The sequence below is a fragment of the Misgurnus anguillicaudatus genome, chromosome 25, assembly GCF_027580225.2.
Source record: "Misgurnus anguillicaudatus chromosome 25, ASM2758022v2, whole genome shotgun sequence".
Classification (NCBI taxonomy): Eukaryota; Metazoa; Chordata; class Actinopteri; order Cypriniformes; family Cobitidae; genus Misgurnus; species Misgurnus anguillicaudatus.
The window spans coordinates 22444240-22463277 of NC_073361.2; the positions used below are offsets into that span (position 1 = coordinate 22444240).

At 34.8% G+C, this 19038-nt stretch overlaps 1 long non-coding RNA gene across 2 annotated transcripts in view; it reads right to left on the reverse strand.

The window, feature by feature from the left end:
* Nucleotides 1-10455: 10455 nt before the first annotated feature.
* The window catches only part of LOC129426252 (uncharacterized), a 68828-nt gene continuing 60245 nt past the window's right edge, over nucleotides 10456-19038 (reverse strand). For both annotated transcript variants that reach the window (XR_008638357.2, XR_008638358.2), the window contains one exon: nucleotides 10456-10776. This is a non-coding gene — a long non-coding RNA (uncharacterized lncRNA). The remainder of the gene's footprint in view (nucleotides 10777-19038) is intronic.

Below are 19038 nucleotides of genomic sequence, written 5' to 3' on the forward strand. Positions count from 1 at the left end.
CAAATATTAATCAAAGGGCCTGTGGACTTTTTTAAACATTGCCAATGACTCAAAATTTGGTCTGCCAATTATCAGTGGACCTTTCTCAGTTTTATTTAACCAATGTTGAATAATTCTTATTTCCTTAATTAAAGGTTGTGCAATTATGCGAATTCTGTTCATTTGCCAATCCTAAGCAGCGTTAAGGTTTTATTTAATATCATTTTAATTAAATAATATTTTTGTCCAGCATTTAATTATTTTGGCTTTGCTGAACTGTTCTGGAACAAGACTAAAGCATAATAAATACATTCGCTTATCAAATTGAATAAGTAAATAATTCAAGAGCTCAATAAAATATACCTTGAACGCCATGTTACCAATGTCAGTTGTGTTGTGTCATCTCATTCACAAATCCTCTCCCATGACTTCAAGTATCCATCGAATGCACACTACAGACGGGTCCTTTTAGCCTACTGTTTACTGGGAATTCAGACATACTTTGTTTGTCACATACTATACAGTAGGAAAGATACGGTTTCGGATGCACCCATTTAGTTACACTGATTGTGTTTATGAACTTATTTGGACACGTTGTAATGCATTGTCTTAATCCATGTTAAGACCTTGTTTTAAAGGCTAAAACTAAGTGGGAGTATGTGGGTTGTGGCCTTTGGCTTCAATTAAAAAGTTGCACTGTTGGTCTACACGTGCCAGACACATTCTCTCCACTCAATGTCAGGCAAAATCTCACAACTATATGAGGGTTAAGATGCTCGTGGCCCGTGAGTGTCAAAGTTAATACCCATGATGTTTGGGAATTGGCTGAAGAATTAATGGAGACCCGGTTAGTCAATTGGTTCTTTGTTAGCTGTGCTGGAAGCAGGACAGGCGTGTTTGGTTTACTTTTAGGCACTTGTCCCAGTAATTGGTGACAGCCTGACAGGTCCATTCTTGTGTTGTGGGGCTGAGCATAATACTGGGGTCTGCCATCTACCCTTTCAATGGGGGAACAGTTGTAAATGACTAAAATAGCAAGTTCAGTCACTCCAGAACCACAGTACCAGTCAATAGTAGACAATCTTTAACCTACCAAGCCGGACTTTGCACATTCATCATATTTACGCTGCATTGAACACTTTATAAACGGTCAGGAAAATGGTCAAAATATGTACTAGAGTTACAGTACCATTCAGTACAGATATGTATACATTTGGTGATAATATGTATCTTTGAGGTACTAATAAGCATATTGGTACCAATATGTACCTCTAAGGTAATAATATGAACTCTTTGGATTCAAAGCTGTACTTTTTTTTAAAAGGTACAGCCCCTAATAGTCTACGCTTCTATAACACTTTATATATGTATGTAGACCAATTTTGAATTGTGTACTTTTGTGGTCATTTTCATGTCTTAGGCTGCTAGAGGATTCACTTACGCATGACAATAAAATCTTGTATCTGCTCCTCAAGATTAATTCACAGGACAGATTAAATGCGACCAAGAGCAGATCAGCAGATCTCATAAAAAACATAGGTTATATCTGGGATAATGGACATTTTGCTGGATAATATAAGGATTCTTGGATATATGAATATTCCACAAAAATCCTATTGATACTGTTAAACCAGACTTGGATAAACTCATGTTGTGCCATCAAATGTAGAGTCGAGAAGTGTGCAGTTCTTGTTAAAATCAAAATCTGAGTTCTGTGAAATTTGGGGTGTGAAAGCAGTTTGCGCGTCAGTTCTCACATCAAGCCTGCGTTTTAAAAAGAAGAAATTTAACAAACGTCATAGGTTACAGAGGCTTGTTTGAAGAAAAAGGAAATGCTTTGACAAACATATAGTCAACATGCACAGTACCTCTAAATCAACTCAGCAGTCTGGCCACATCACTGCATATCACATCCCATAGGAAAAGATTGCTCAGAAAGATCACACGTCCAGAGATATTAGCCCATTTTAGATTTCACGGATGGCCTCACAGGACACATTTCATGTTCCAACTACTGTAATGAAAGCCAAAGTCATAGTGTGTATTTTTTATTTCAAATGACACTGTTTGCTATCCTACAAGTTAATATTCAAAGTATGAATTTAGTGCTGGGCAAAGATTAATCACAATTAATCACATGCAAAATAAAAGTGGTAATTTGCATAATATATGAGTGTGTGCTGTGTGTAATTATTATGTATAGTATATATATATATATATATATATATATATATATATATATATATATATATATATATATATATATATATATATATATATATATATATATATATATATATATATATATATATATATATATATACATACATACATACACACACACACACACACACACACACACATGTATTTAAAGGATTAGTCCATTTTATTAAAAAAGACCGAGATGTTGTGTGTTGAATGATATTAATTAATGTCTGTGTCAGTTTATTGTTTAAAATGGTCCGCAAACGTGTTTCATATACATGTAACCTTTCCACGGCATTACGCAATTTCGTGAGGTCGCGCTGGCGCATCACAGGACCGGAGATAGACTTTTTTAAGCATATTTTTTATTTATTTATTTGTACAAAATGGCAATCGTTTCGCTAGATAAGACCCTTATACATTATCTGGGCTTGTTTAGAGTCCGCTGAAACTCTGTTGAAACTGCAAGTATAAACTGCATTAAATCTGTTACGTGTTGGGGTCCATTAAAGTCCATTAAAATGAGAAAAATCCTGGAATGTTTTCCTCAAAAAACATAAATTCTTCTCGACTGAACAAAGAAAGATGTCAACATTTTGGATGGCATGGTGGTGAGTAAATTATCTGGATTATTTTAAGAAAATGGATTATTTATATTTTAATATATGATATATAAATAAATAAAAATTATATATAAATAAAATATTTCGGAAATGAATATATGTATGTGTGTGTGGTTAAATATACATCATAATTACACAGCACACACAGATATATTACGCAAAAAATTAACTTTTTAATTTTGTATGCGATTAATCGTGATGAATCTTTGTCTAGCACTACTACACTCTTAGATGTGTTCATTTTTAGAAAGAATGTGTTATTTTTTATCTTTTTGTGTTAAGCTTTTAACACATTATGTGTAATTTTAATACATTATGTGGATTTTGTGTTAAAATAAAGCACAAGTTGTGTTAAAAGTAACAGAAAATGTGTTGTTTTAATAATAATACAGAGATGGGTGGATTCAACACTAATGTGTGGTTTTTAACACATCCGTTCTTAGAGTGTATGTTAAAGAAAAGTAATTTCAGCATCATTATCATTACTAAAAGAAACTGACTACCTTCAAACAAGTTTTTATGGCTTTATCTTCTGTTGATCATACAATCAAATAATCCTTTACTATTGACTGATCAAATGTTGGTTCAAACAAATGATGCAAATGATGCAAAGCTAAAGGTTTTCATATGTATGTTTATATTCATCTACTAAAGGTGCTCGCTCCGCAGCTCAGCGCCGCGTTGAGTCGCATCTAGGACAACTCGGAGGTATCGTAACCGGAAGTGCACATTAAATAGCGCGAGCTTCGTCAGATAGCGTTTACTTCAAAATGCAAAATATTAGCCAATATTAATCGTTAATGATTTGGGACAAATATGAAGTTATTTAATGTTAAACTATGTGAGTGGTGCGACAGGGATTTGAGCAACTTCCTGAGTTGTATCTGGGCGGCACGGACAGGCACCACCTGTTGGCGCCAGTGTGTGTATACTCATAGAAAGCAATGTGTTCGATTTTTTTAAAACGGCGCTGTGCTGCGCTGCGTGTCCGGTGTGTGACCCCCTTTATTCATTATCATCATATATACACACTAGAAATGCACCAATATGAATTTTATTTTCACAGACACCAATAGCCAACAATTCAGACTGATATCTGCCAATACAGATAGTTTGGTGGTTATATTAACTTGCATTAACTAAATTCAATAGATTTTGAAAATTTTCATTTATATAATGACAATTAATATTAAACATATAACCAGTGATGTTTCTTTACATATACAAATAAAATGTTCCTGTTCTCCTTTGATTGACAGGATATATCATGATTAACGTCTATTTTTAAACTATTGGCCGATAGCCGATAGTGTGAAAATTGCTTATATTGACCGATACCTGTTATTGTCCCATATATCGGTGCATCTCAATTCACACTCATTATAATTCATATACTCATATTCTTACAGTTGTCTCTGTATTTTAAATCAGGATAATTTCTTTAGCAGTGCATGGGTTTGATATTCAGGGAACACTGATACTGAATACTGTAAAATGTATAGCTTGAATGCACTGTAAATAACTTTGAATAAAAGCGTCTGCCAAGCGCATAAATGTATTGTAAAACCTCCCCTAACCTTAATGTTTTAATCATTTTAATTTTTATTTATATTTGAGCGAATAGTAATTGAAGCTCATCATGCTTTATGTCTGTAAATACTTCTAAGTCTTCTTAACAACCTGCCTCAGATCACTCAACCAGCCACACTGCCAAGGTCTCCATCCTTCAGTTTTTCAATCAGCATGCTGTATATGTGAGGGTGAAAAATCAGTGTCCTTGGTAATACGTATGTGTGCAGGACTGCCCTTCTGCTATAAAGAACAAAACCTTCAAAGAGAGCAACAAATATCCTGAGGTACAGCAGCGTCTGACAGTTCCCCATAGTGTATTTGAAGCCTATAGGGCAAAAATTGCTTTACACGTACTGTAGCAGCACCTATCCTGGCATGCTAATGCAGATGGATGGATTGCAGTTAATCAGCTTGAGTGCAGGCACATGCAAAACAACACCTGCTGCTCCATGGTGCATGCATGGACACACAAAAAAAAGAGCCAGACGCAGACACTGTGTGCAAGCGCTTAAGCTAAATGCAATTAAATTCTTGATGCTCAATGAGGAAAAATTGCATTATGGCATTTCTAGCAGACATGAAATGAGTCAATTCAGAAGACATAATGAGACCGGCTCGTTCTAAACCAGCCTGCATTGGAACCCAATCAAGGTAAGTGTGGCTGTAGCTGACACAGATAAACCGAACCACGGCCTGATCAATCTGTACTCCTCCCTATTGCATAGCACAGCCATACAGCAATACAAAATCTGAACAATGCATATACAGTAAAGGGGAACTGTAATTATTGAAAGACATCTGTCCGATGTCATGATGAAATACAAGTGTAATGTTGATTATAATGTGTCATAAAGGTCTCGGTTGGGTGGGTGCTTTAATGATCCAGAGTATGATACGTAAACGTGGTTTTCATCTTTGCCATATTAGATATTTAGGCTTGAGAGGAAATGTGCAATGAGACAGAGAGAGAGACAGAGAAAGAGAGACCGTAGTGGCTCTTTTGAGGCCTTTGATAAATAATTTAAAATCATACTGCTCATCCCCCGGCCCTAAGACCCTCAGCAAGTTTACCCCAGAGCCGAGATCACTCACATACAGACAAGGACATGAACTCTCATTTGGACACTAATATAAAACTGTAAGAAATATATTTACACAAGATCACTTCAAATATAGCCATATGAAAATCCACCGATTACTTGTGGAATATACTTTAAATGCAATGCAAGTCGCTTAGAAATAAAGTGCCTGCCAAATATATTAACAAAGAGAGCGTGCATTCACAATAAATAAGAAAAAAATGATGAAAAATACATTTTCTGTTCTAAAAGCTGTACATAATGCATGACAAATGCTTAACTGGATGAACAAGGTCATGGTTTGTATTCCCATGTACTACACGAACTAATTAAAGCACATACCCTGAATGCATTGTTAGGGACTTTGGATACCAAATAAATAAATATATAGTTGACTAGCATCATGGAACCTTTCATAAACTAGGAAATAAAATGACTGTATAACTTTGTTGTCCTTTTTTATAGTTTTCCTCTTAGAAGCAGATATAGGTTTGTGTTTTCACTTAATGATCGTGGATGAAATTGCAGCAATTACATGAATGAGGTCGATTTGTTGAAGAGTTTTTGCCTGTGCAGCTGCTGAGATGCTGATGCGTATCAAAGTACATCACAAATTGTAGGGTTAATCTATAAAAACATGCACTATAAAAATGTATGTAAACTATATGGGGTGGTTTCCCGGATGGGGATTAGCTTAAACCAGGACTAGGCCTTAGTTTAATTAGGAAATATAACTATTTTTAACAAACATGCCTTGTGCATTTTAAGATATGTATTTTAAGATATGTATTTTAAGATATGTCAAGAGTTGTTTTCATTTTGGACAGCACTTCTTTTATTCTAGGACTAATCCCTGTCTGGTAAAAATATGTGATTATTAAGTAATATCAACATGTTTTGTTACCTTTATTAAATTAAGCTATTTAGCTTTATTTTTTAAGTTAAAGCATTTTCTTAAAAAAATCCAGATAATTTACTTACCACCATTACATCCCAAATGTTGATGTCTTTTTTTGTTCTGTCGAGAAAAAATTATGTTTTTTTGAGGAAAACATTCCAGGATTTTTCTAATTTTAATGGACTTTAATGGACACCAACACTAACTCAACACTTACCTGTAACGGCATTTTAAAGGACTCTAAACGATCCCAAATGAGGCATAAGGGTCTTATCTAGCAAAACGATTGTCATTTTTGACAAGAAAAAAAAAATCGCTTTTAAACCACAACTTCTCGTCTAGGTCCTGTGATGCGCCAGCGCGACCTCACGCAATATGGCATTACGTCAAGAGGTCACGGATGACGTATTTATTCTAGGACTAATCCCTGTCCGGTAAAAATATGTGATTATTAAGTAATATCAACATGTTTTGTTACCTTTATTAAATTAAGCTATTTAGCTTTATTTTTTAAGTTAAAGCATTTTCTTAAAAAAAAATCCAGATAATTTACTCACCACCATTACATCCAAAATGTTGATGTCTTTCTTTGTTCTGTCGAGAAAAAATTATGTTTTTTTGAGGAAAACATTCCAGGATTTTTCTCATTTTAATGGACTTTAATGGACACCAACACTAACTCAACATTTACCTGTAACGGCGTTTTAAAGGACACTAAACGATCCCAAATGAGGCATAATGGTCTTATCTAGCGAAACGATTGTCATGACAAGAAAAAAAATCACTTTTAAATCACAACTTCTCGTCTAGGTCCTGTGATGCGCCAGCACGACCTCACGCAATACGCCATTACGTCAAGAGGTCACGGATAACGTATGCGAAACTATGTCCCAGTGTTTACAAGTGTGGAGAAAGAGGACCGTTCCGACGTTGTTGTATGTCGAATGATACTAATTAATGTCGTTGTGTCAGTTTATTGTTTAAAATGGTTCCCAAATGTGCGTTTCATATATGTAATACATGACCTTTCCACATCACTACGCAGTTGCGTGGGGTCGCGCTGGCGCGTCGCGGAACCAGAGATAGACGAGAAGTTGTGGTTTAAAAGTGCATGACGGTCGTTTCGCTGGGTGGGGCCCTTGTGCCTCGTTTGGGTTCGTTTAGTATCCTTTGAAACTCCATTGAAAAAACTGTTAAGTGAGTTAAGTGTTGGGGTCCATTAAAGTCCATTAAAATGAGAAAAATCCTGGAATGTTTTCCTCAAGAAGCATAGTTTCTTCATGGCTGAACAAGGAGGGACATCAACATTTTGAATGACATGGTGGTGGTAAATAATCTAGATTTCTTTTTTTTTAAGAAAATGGATTAATCTTTTAAAGCAACTACACTGTTAAAAAACAACTTAAATATGTATCCCAGACCTTAAAAAAGATCATGTCCTTTTTAAAAGGGTACCGCCCATATAACATCTGGGGTAGATGCTGTATTTCGACAATTTTTCTGACAGTGTATAGTCAAAATTCAAGATAGTATGAAATGACTTGCACCTTAAAAATGTAAGTCAGCATTTTTTACAGTGCATTATAATCAATGTTAAACGCGACAACTGCCTTTTGTGAAAATGAACTGGTGGACTGCTATTCTGGAAAGAAAAAATTCTGTGCAAATGTAACATTTTCATCTAACTGGTCTATATGCACTACAAAACACATGCAAAATCACAGCAGTGTGCTGTATAAAATATTCCCTTAATCACTGTCTAATGACAGCGACTTATGTCCTTAGGACAGCTGATTTGTTTTCTGGTTTTTAAAAGCAGATTATTTCCATGGAAGAGATTTTCGATAAGCCATGCACAAAACACAAGTAGTGCACTTCATCTTGGGAATTTAGCCAAGCTTAATCTGATTAAAACAGTGTCCTTCTCTCTCTCTCTCTCTTCAACATGAGTGTTTTCACAGTGCTGTGTTGTGCCCGGGCCAAGCTGACAAGTCTGGAGCAAAAAGAGTTTGTGGACTCGATTACTTCTGCTTCTGTTTTCCTTTAGCTGGCGATGCCTTGACTAAAATGAGTTTGCTATGACTAAAATTTAATATACTGCCATGATGCACTGTTAGGGATTAACAAAATTCTGTCTTAAAGGAGCATTTCACCTATAGAAACATTAATCTTTATTGAAAGTGCATCATATTTCGAAATGTAACATACATTTCATATTTGGTGCCTATTTGACTGAAGAAAGGGGTGTTTGTAGTCTTACTCCCTCAACAAAGATATTGGACTTCCTGCTTTCAATGATGCAAAATGATGATTTTTACATCATGGAAAGAAGGAAGTGCAACACTGAAATCTATATTTCTCCTGTCTCAGCGGAAACTGAGGAAATGATGCACGACTATTCAAAAACATGACTGGGGTTCTAACGATACAAAGCTTAATGCAAATGGGTGAAGTGTCCCTTTAAGCAAGTGTTCATTTACACTGCAAAAAATGAGTGTCTTTCTTACTATTTTGTCTTGATTTTTTTAATCTAAACATTTTAATCAAGATACCCTTACTTGAAAAGCAAAGTGACGAAGCAAAGGTGGTGTCATTTTTAGGGTCATCTAGTTGGGAGTTTGCGAATTGTAACCAACAGCTCAACCCTCAATTTCAAAACACATACGGTAGCTGCCACAGGACAAACTTGTCATTGTTTGAGACACGCTAGTACAGTTTGTCTGTATAGGGCTGTCGAAACATGTCAGAGACTTTCATATAAGAGGACCTGCGGTGTATGGAGATAAAATGTGTCATTGTAAGGTTATAAAAATAATACAGTTCATAATCTAAGGTCTTTATACACCACTGACAATATAGTTATGTACTGTATATAATATTGCATTTCTGGCAAGAGATCCTTCTAAAATATACACAATGCACCTTTAAGCCTGTTTTCTGAGTTTATGCTTAAAACAAAGTAAACATTTCTGCAAATGGGGTAAAACAATCTTACCCCACTGGCAGATATTTTTACCTGTTTTAAACATACTGTAGACTCACTTGATTTTCTTTTGTTTTTTCAGAAAGCAAGACTTAATTTCTCAAGTACACTGCAAAATAGTTGGTTCAACATAAAAAAGTAAGTTACCTGGTTGTCTTAATATTTTGAGTTAATTTAACTTAAAAATATTAGTTGATATTTCAAGAAACTAATATTTTTAAGTTGAACGAACTCAAATTTTTAAGGCAACCAGGGGCCAGATTCCCAAGGAAAAAAATAAGAACTTTCTTAAGAAGGTTTTTTAAGAATACAAAATATTCCTAACTTTTTTCTTAAAGGGGCCATGGCACAAGACTTTTTTTAAGATGTCAAAAAAATCTTTGTTGTCCCCAGAGCACATATGTGAAGTTTTAGCTCAAAATACCATATAAATAATTTATTATAGCATGTTAAAATTGCCACTTTGTAGGTGTGTGCAAAAATGTGCCGTTTTGGGTGTGTCCTTTTAAATGTAAATGAGATGATGAAATTAAAACACTGATCACAATGATGTTGGTATGTTGAAATTAAAACTCAATTGTGCTTTTCTCTGCACTAAATAGCAGTGCTATTGTTGAATAGTGCAGATTAAGGGGTGGTATTATTATAATAAGAGCTCTTTATGACATCATAAGGAGAGCCAAATTTCAACGACCTATTTTTTCATGTTCTGGTAGAGAATGGTTTACCAAAACTAAGTTACTGGGTTGATCTTTTTCACATTTTCCAGGTTGATAGAATCTCTGGGGACCCATTAATAGCACTTAAACATGGAAAAAGTCTGATTTTCATGCCATGGCCCCTTTAAGTTTAAATTGAAAAAAATTGGCAGTTAAGATTTTCCTCAACTATGTTTTGTGAATCCGGCCCCAGCTAACTTATTTTTTTAAGTTGAATCAAATTTAGGAGTTTAGAATATTGTAACACAAGACAAAATACTAAACAAAACATTATGTTTTTGCAGTGTAGGTGCAAAAAAGGAGAAATTGAATGCTCTTGTTTTAAAGCAGAAATGAAGTTTGTTGCAGGCAGCAGAAGGCGCCCAACGCAGATCAAATAAATCACAGCAGCCATATGAACTGGCATAAAATTGTATTAAATATTATGCTTGCTTAAAATATTTCACACAGAAATCAAAACACTGTGCCCGGGCTACTTCTCAAAATTCAACGTTATCATTTTAACAATCCTGGATTTAAGTCAAGGTTGGAAAAAGAGCTGCCATGCCGCCTTTAGCGGGTTGACCTGGATCCATCAGTATGAATTAGGTGCACAATGCTCTTACCGAGAGTCTCATAGATTCACTTGCCACAGTGTCCCTGTTTTATGAAACATTCTTTGAAAACGGGGTCTGCCATGGCTCTACAAAATATATCAGTCTCTTCCTGGTCCGGGAACCTGATTGAACAAAGAAGAAAAATAGTCTGAATAAAAACTGCAATCCCTCTTGCATTGAACAGTCAAATAAAAAGTGCAGAATAAGAAACCAAGTTGAGTCGGACAGAACCGGGCCCGAGTTCTGCGCACTCATGCTGCAAATTCCATCAGTGCTCCGGTTATTGATTCAGTGCCTCGGAGACACAGGGAGAAATGGGAGTTTGATGCAGCATACAGGTATAGAGAACGTCTGCTCTTCCACCATATATATTCATCCTGATCTTATAAGAATTTGTACAAACAAATGCAAATTGTACAAAAATGTACCAATATCATAGGTGTCATTTACACTGGGGACATGTCCCCACCACTTTTTAAATTGGCTGATTTTGTCCCCACCACTTTTTGAAAGCATTTGGTTAAAATGTTCTGAAAAATCAAACAATACCTGCGCGACATACACTGCAAAAATGACTTTCTTACTTAGTATTTTTGTCTTGTTTTCAGTAGAAATATCTAAAAATTCTTAAATCAAGATGTATCTTCTTGATGAGCAAAATAAGAAAATAAGTCTAGTTTTTAGACAAAAAATATAAAATTTAAGACAAATAAGTGAATTTGTGATTAAAACAAGCAAAAATATCTGCCATTGGGGTGAGAAAAAAATTTAAAATAAGATTTTTTTTTCTTAAACACTAAATTTAAGCAAAATTTCCTCACCCCACTGGCAGATATTTTTGCTTGTTTTAAGCACAAATTCACTTAAATTGTATAGTTTTTGTCTAAAAACTAGACTTATTTTCTTACATCATTTTGCTCATCAAGAAAAATACATCTTGATTTAAGAATTTTTATATATTTCTTCTGAAAACAAGACAAAAATACTAAGAAATAAAGTCAGATTTTCAAGAAAAAAAATATTAGTATTTTTGTCTTGTTTTCAGTAAAAATATAAAAAAAAATCTTAAATTAAGATGCTTTTTCTTGATGAGCAAAAATCTAGGTTTTAGACCCAAAATATAAAATGTAAGTGATTTTGTGCATAAAACAAGCAAAAAATGCCAATAGGGTAAGCAGTTTTGTCTTGAATTTTTCTTGAATTTAGTGTTTAAGAAAATTTTTGATTTTTTGGCTAACGCCATTGGCAGATTTTTTTGCTGGTTTTATGCACAAAATCAATTTGGTATTTTTGGTCTAAAAACTAGACTTATTTTCTTAGGTCATTTTGCTCATCAAGAAAAAGCATCTTAATTTAAGAATTTTTAGATATTTTTATTGAAAACAAGACAAACATACAAAGACATTTTTTTCTTGAAAATCATATTTTGCAGTATACGACTGGTTTTGTGGTCCAGGGTCACATTGTGTGCTTACAGTGTGTTTTCTTTTACATATATAATGAATTTCATTGTAATCATTCACTGTAAAAAATTTCTGTAGAAATTACAGTATTACTGGGTATTACTAGCAACTAGCTGCCAGTAACTTACTGTAGATTTTACATTTATGTTATTTACTGGCAACATTTTGTTCAAAGTTAAATGAACATGAAACATTTTTAGACTTTATCTTCTACAGTAAGTTACTGGCAACCAGCTGCAAAATTACAGCAAATTTTTTACAGTGTTGCCTTAACGTGCTGCTGTTTTCTACAGTATGGTGCTTTGGTTACTGTTCGGTTGAGCTGGTGTTGTAGGGACTGTTACATGTGCAGTCGACATTGTTGAGGGTTTTATGCTGAGTATTTTTGTGTTGTTGACCGGCCAACGCTAGGCCCATTTTTGATGCCCCGTTATTGAATATTTTTCCCGTCCTGCTGTAATGTTTTTTCATCGGATCTTTTGTCCCCATCACTTTTCAACACAAACTGACGCCCCTGACCAATATCCCTAAATCCAATGTCATGGGGTGAATGCAGACTGAACAAACACATACCAATAAGATTAATTCATTCTTTTTTGTGGTATAATATGATGTTATCCTTTTAGTCCTTCATACTCAAATTCATGGATTTCAGAAAAGGACATTAAAAGGAAATTTCCTTTGATCCTATTATCATTTAAGTTGCATGATTATTGTGGGATGAAAAAGTTTTGTGGCAAAATGCTGCTAATGTAAACTATGCTCGTTTCCATACAATAATCTGGACTGATTTAAAAACAAAATCACATCAACCAATTAAGCATCTCTGACTACACCTACTGAAAACACAAATATGCAAACATCTGACAGTGCTCAAAAACTGATTTCACATTGCCAAGCAACTGGCCAGCTTCAGAAGATACCAAAATCCACAATAAACCGCATAGCATGAAAAGGCAGCACTTATAAAGGGTGAGGAAAACAGAAGGGTTGGCGACAGGCTTGAACAAACAAAGAGCTCTCGAGATATTATGGGATGGCAGCCAGGCATTTACAGCTAACAATAGATGCCCACAGATTCAAACCTTCAAAGCCTGTTTTCTAAGTCCTTTTTCTGTTAATGGTAAGCAGGTCTTTCCAGAGAGGTTCTGGTTGGATATTTCACACAGAGAAACGTGAAGGTTCTCCATCTACAGTAGCTGAAATTTCTGTAGGCTTGAGGCTACAAATAGCTCTCAGGAAAGATGGCAAATGGAGCACTTTACTCAAACAGCATTTGAAGAACCTGAATTACTGGAGGCAAAGTTAAAATCACAAAGGATAACGAACACAACAATGCCACCTACCTTTTATTCCACTGATAAATATATGGATGAAAAGCTGATTTGTGAACTATACTGTATGGATATTTTATAGTTAGTAGACAAGAGAAAGACAAGGACTTAAATCTTTTTACAGTACACTGAAAAAAATGATTCATTGAATTTAATCAATTTTTTTAAGGTAAGTGGTTGCAATCAATCCATTCAAGCTACATTCAAACAAAAGTTTTATATTTTATTTTACGTTACTAATCTTTTTTGTTTAAATGTAGCTTAAACAAATTGATTGCAACCACTTACCTTAAAAAAATTAAATGAATCATTTTTTTCAGTGTATGTCAGATTTTTTATTGATGAGTTTGAAACATCTGTGATTAAAGGCTATCATTAGTACTCATTTTCACAATCCATAGGTCTTTTTAAGGTGTGCATTGTAAAAAATGATTCGCTGCCTTAATTTTGTTTAATCAAATCAGATTTTTGAGTCATTTTAACTTACTATTATTCAGGGTTCCCACACCTTAGTTAACTTAAAATTCAAGGATCTTTCGAGGACTTTCCAGGTCCAATACCCTCAAATTCAAGGACTAAATGTGGGGACACATTTCAAGTGAGAGCAAGGTTACATCGTGTTACCTTTTAAGATACATTGTTACAGTTCCCTTTCGAGGGAACTTGCGCTGCGTCACTTCGGTGACACTTTGGGGATGCTTCCAGGGGTAAGTGCGTCTGAATGTGTATTTTTAACCAATGGTGAGGCTTAACGACAAAGACACGGGGGACGCGGGAGCCAGGAAGTATATAAATATTGCCAAAGACGGCGTTACAGGGACACAGGAAGTATGGCAAGAGAGACGCAACGTCTCGTTCCTTTCTCAGGGAACAACAGTTACATACATAACCCAAGACATTTTCGTGTGTCAAACACAACTATGCAAAAAGCATTTTGTATGAATCAACATTCGCATACAGAAGATATAAGCATTTAAAGTGAACAGTTAACATGTGTGCTTTAAAGGCTTGATTTTTTATGATATTATCCTACACTACACAGGGAATAATATGGATTTTTTCCAGAAAATTTCTTGCATAAAATAAATTCAAGTACTTTCAATGACCTGTATCTTTGTATGTATATTTTCAAAAACTTCCCAGGGCCTTGAATTATTTCCCCCAGATTGACAAACTTTCAAGGATTTCAATTTTCATGGACCCGAACCCTGATTATTTATCTTGACAAGAGATGAGTTGCTACAACTTATAACATGAAGTTGACATATTTCAACTATTTAATAAGTTATAACTCATCTCTAGCCAAGATAAATAATAGTAAGTTGAAATGACTTGTAAATCTGAGTTGATTAAATAGCAGCAAATAATTATTTTACAGTGTATCAAAAAAGGGAAAATAATTGTGTAAAATCAGCATTATAGATTTAAATATTGAAAGTTTGAGTTAAGAAATCAAAAGATTTTGTGTGTGTTCCTGTAGCTCAACTGGTAGAAAATTGCATTAGCAGCACTAAAGGTCACGGGTTTCGATTCCCAGGGGACACACACGCTGATTAAAAGGTATACCTTAAATACACCATTAGTGTCTTTGGAATATCTGGCAAATGCATCAATGTAAATGTATTTGTCTTCATTTTTTATGTGTAGCTTGTAAATACCATTCAACTATTAACTAAAATAGACACATTTTTATCACAATATTTAAATGAGTTTGAATTTATAATCATAATTCAAACTGATGACAAAAAACTCTCTACACTAAAAGCAGGGAAGTAATTAAATGAGAGGGCATGGAAATGGATCTGTGATGGTTACTGACCTGGGTCAGAGAGTACAGACTCCAGCTGGTCAATCTGCCATTGTATTGACTTATCCTAAATCTATTCAATTGTAATGCCATGTGTCTGTTCTCTTAGAGGTCCCATTAAAATTCATGGGCCTTGAATCAAGCTTTATTAGACAACACTGTACTATGGACACATACAGTAGCTAATGTCTGTCAAAAAAAATACATACACATATACATGCATATATTAAAGAACAACTATTTCATAACAAAAAAAAAAGACATTTTTTGTATATTTGGTATAATACAATGTGTTTGCGAGGTTAATGATTAAAAAACACATTATTTTCCACATACCATATAGCTACTGATTTCATTCTCTTCCTGAAATGCACGGATTTGAAAAGCGCTTTGTCCCTGATTGTCCAGCTAATCTGTACGTTGTGATTGGACTGAATATCTGATGTCAACCGGAATTGGGACGCTCCTTACCATGCTCACAACGCAATGCTGACAGGAGTTAACTTACAGGCTGTTAGTCAAAGCGGGAGGAATTATGATAATGTCGGTCTTGTCTACATCACCAATCCCAGGAAGTAAACTGTTGCCTACACTTCGTGTGTTTAGTCCAAGAAAAGAGATTTACGTTGGAGACGATAACTCGCATCATTGTTTACTTTGAGGTTTGTACCTTTTGCATATTGTTAACATGTACTAATACACACTTACACACCAAAGGAAATGTAAAAACGTGAATCGGACAAAAGGTGCTCTTTAAAATATATATTTTAAAAAATCTAAATATTTTAAAAATTCTAAAAATTTAATTGCGTGTAATAATAATACAGACATGTTAGGAAAAACTAAAAAAGTAAAAAAAAAATTTAGTTTCCATTTTGAAATACTAATAAACACAATATACCGTTAAAATAAGTTTGCACTTCCCTTCCAGAATATGCAAATTTTAATTTAAGAAAATTAAGTAATTTCATTTACTTAATTTTCATTTAAGTAATTTTGTACTGCTTTTCTTTTTACCCAGCAGATGTTTACACGTAGTCCACAACATAGAATAATAACTGAATATTTATAAAAATAACCCAGAACAAAAGTTTACATACCCTTGTACCCTTCATACTTAAAGAGTAACTTGACCCTAAACCAACTTTTTTTAGTTAATGATCTGTAAGAGTGATGCTTTATTAGTGCTGTTCATTGATTTTAGTAAGTTTTTTGACATTTGGATATAAAGTGTTTCAATACTATAATATATGGTGTAAAAACGTCTGAGTGCTGCCCTCTTCAGGTTGAACGGTGGCTACTGCAGTTGAATTTTCCTATTGGATGTTGGGTCCAAAAAAGAACTCGTGACGTAAGCAGGTTCAAGCTCACCACGCCCTTGTTACGATCTCACCACACACTTGGTACGAGCTTAGTTCGTCCCCTCTATCTCTGTTGGGATCTGCCCACTTTTCTTGCATTTTTCAAATATTGCCAGTGGGTGGAGTCAGGCTCTGACCAGGGGTTTAGTTACGCTTTAAAGAGTAACTAAACCCTAAACCAACTTTTTTTAGTTAATGATCTATAAGAATGGGGCTTTATTAGTGCTGTTCATTGATTTGAGTAACTTTTTTTACATTTGGGTATAAAGTGTTTCAATGTTACAATATATGGTGTAAAAACGTCTGCTGCGAGTGCTACCCCCTTCAGGTTGAACGGTGGCTACTGCAGTTGAATTTTTCGGTTGGATGTTGCGGTACAAGGTTCACCACGCCCTTGTTACGATCTCACCACACCCTTGGTATGAGCTCAATTCATCCCCTCTATCTCCGCTGGGGTCTGCCCACGGGTGGGGTTTAGTTAGCTCACCCAAAAATGAAAATTCTATTATCATTTACTCATCCTCATGTTATATATATTTTCAAGATATTTTGAAAAAAAAAATGCTAACCACAAAGTTGATGTTACCCCTATTGACTTCCATAGTATTTGTTTATCCTACTATGGAAGTCAATGGGTACCGTCAACTGTGTGGTTACCATTATTTATCAAAATATATTTTTCTGTGTTCAACAGAAGTAACTCATAGAGGTTTAGAACAACATGAGGATGAGTAAATGATGACAACATTTTGTCATGTCATTTTTAGTTGACATATTTCTTTAGTATTTCTTTAGTTTTTTGATACAAAATCTCTGTGATTTGAGCTAATTGTGTCCAGTGTTTTCTATTTTATTCCACTGTTGGACATTAGTTAGTAAACAATACAAGTGTATACTAATATACTAATATTTTTAAAAAGTTTTTTCCACTGTCCAACACTGCCTATACAGCAGAAAACACCCACATACACATACAAACACATGAAATGAATATAGTTAAAGCACATACATGCATGTCATGGCACTCTTCTCTCTCTCTCTCTCTCTGTGTGTGTGTGTGACAGAGAGAGAGCAGTGATGCTTGGTAATTGAAGAACAGACCTGTCATTGGTGACCTGTAGGAGGCCAGGGATGAAATGTATTCAATTCTCTCAGCTTTGTGTGGCATTGACAAGCTGCTGAGCTGCAGTTCTGACAGGTCTGACTGAAAAACAGCCCATCCTGATCGCTCACCTGCTCCTCAAACCACCAGCACACAAACCTTGACTATACACACATACACATATCTGCGTACAAACGCACACATATTCACACAATGACACTGTATAGCCACATCATGACAATGGCACAGGGTTTCTGTCACTGGTCATTATAACAATATCATGGGTCCACTTCTGTTTCATACTGTAGATAAGTAAATTGTTCTTATTCGACACATCCTAAGTGGTATCTGTTTGGATCCAGCATGTCACTGATGTCTTAAACTGTGTGTTCATTATTTTATTCAATTTCCGCTCCATATTGTGTCACCTTCCATTTTTGCCAGATTTCTGACTCGCACCGAAGAATGGAAGTAATAAGACATGGGATGTGTACAGTCTGAAAGTGTTTTAATATTCATTGTGGCAGCTCTTGTGTGTGTGTGTGTGTTAAAAAAAATCCAGCACTAGTGCCAATTACCTTTCACTGCTGCAACCAACCAGAATAATGCTGGAAAAAATAATAAACTCAAACCCAGAGGATTGCCTCTCTGCTGATTTGTTCGGATGTGAATTTCTAATCTGGATTTGGAAAGCAGATTATGGTGCATTAAATTCTCTTGGACTGGACCATAATACTGTAATACCACATTTGTGTAGGGAAGGGCCTCCCAGATTACATAGAGTAGTACGAAGTAATTTTTCCATTGAGATTTACAAAACCAAAACTAATTTAAAAGAAATTCACAACGTAATCTCACTAGAAGTAATTTTAATTTTGTCACAACACATGAAAACAATTGGCCAATGTTTGTGCTAGCTGCTAGATAATTAACCAGTTTATAAATAAACAACATTAATTTTCATTAAAACAATTTAATGAAAGTGCAATATTATTAAGGTCTTTTCATGAATGAATGAACAAGTTGGTCACACATTTAAAAGGTCTATTAAAATTCAGCGCAAAGGAAAATAATTAGGAAGAATATTTTAGTATGGATGGAAGCATGGATGCATATAGAGATTGATGGATCTATGGATAGATGGATGGATTTATCTATGGATGGATGTATCTATGGATGGACGGTGGAAACTTTTGAATGAATCTAGGGATAGGTGGATTTACCAATGGAGGGATAGATGGATGGATGGATGTAACTTTGGATAGATGGATCTATGGATGGATGGTGGAAACTTTGAATGGATTTATGGATGAGTGG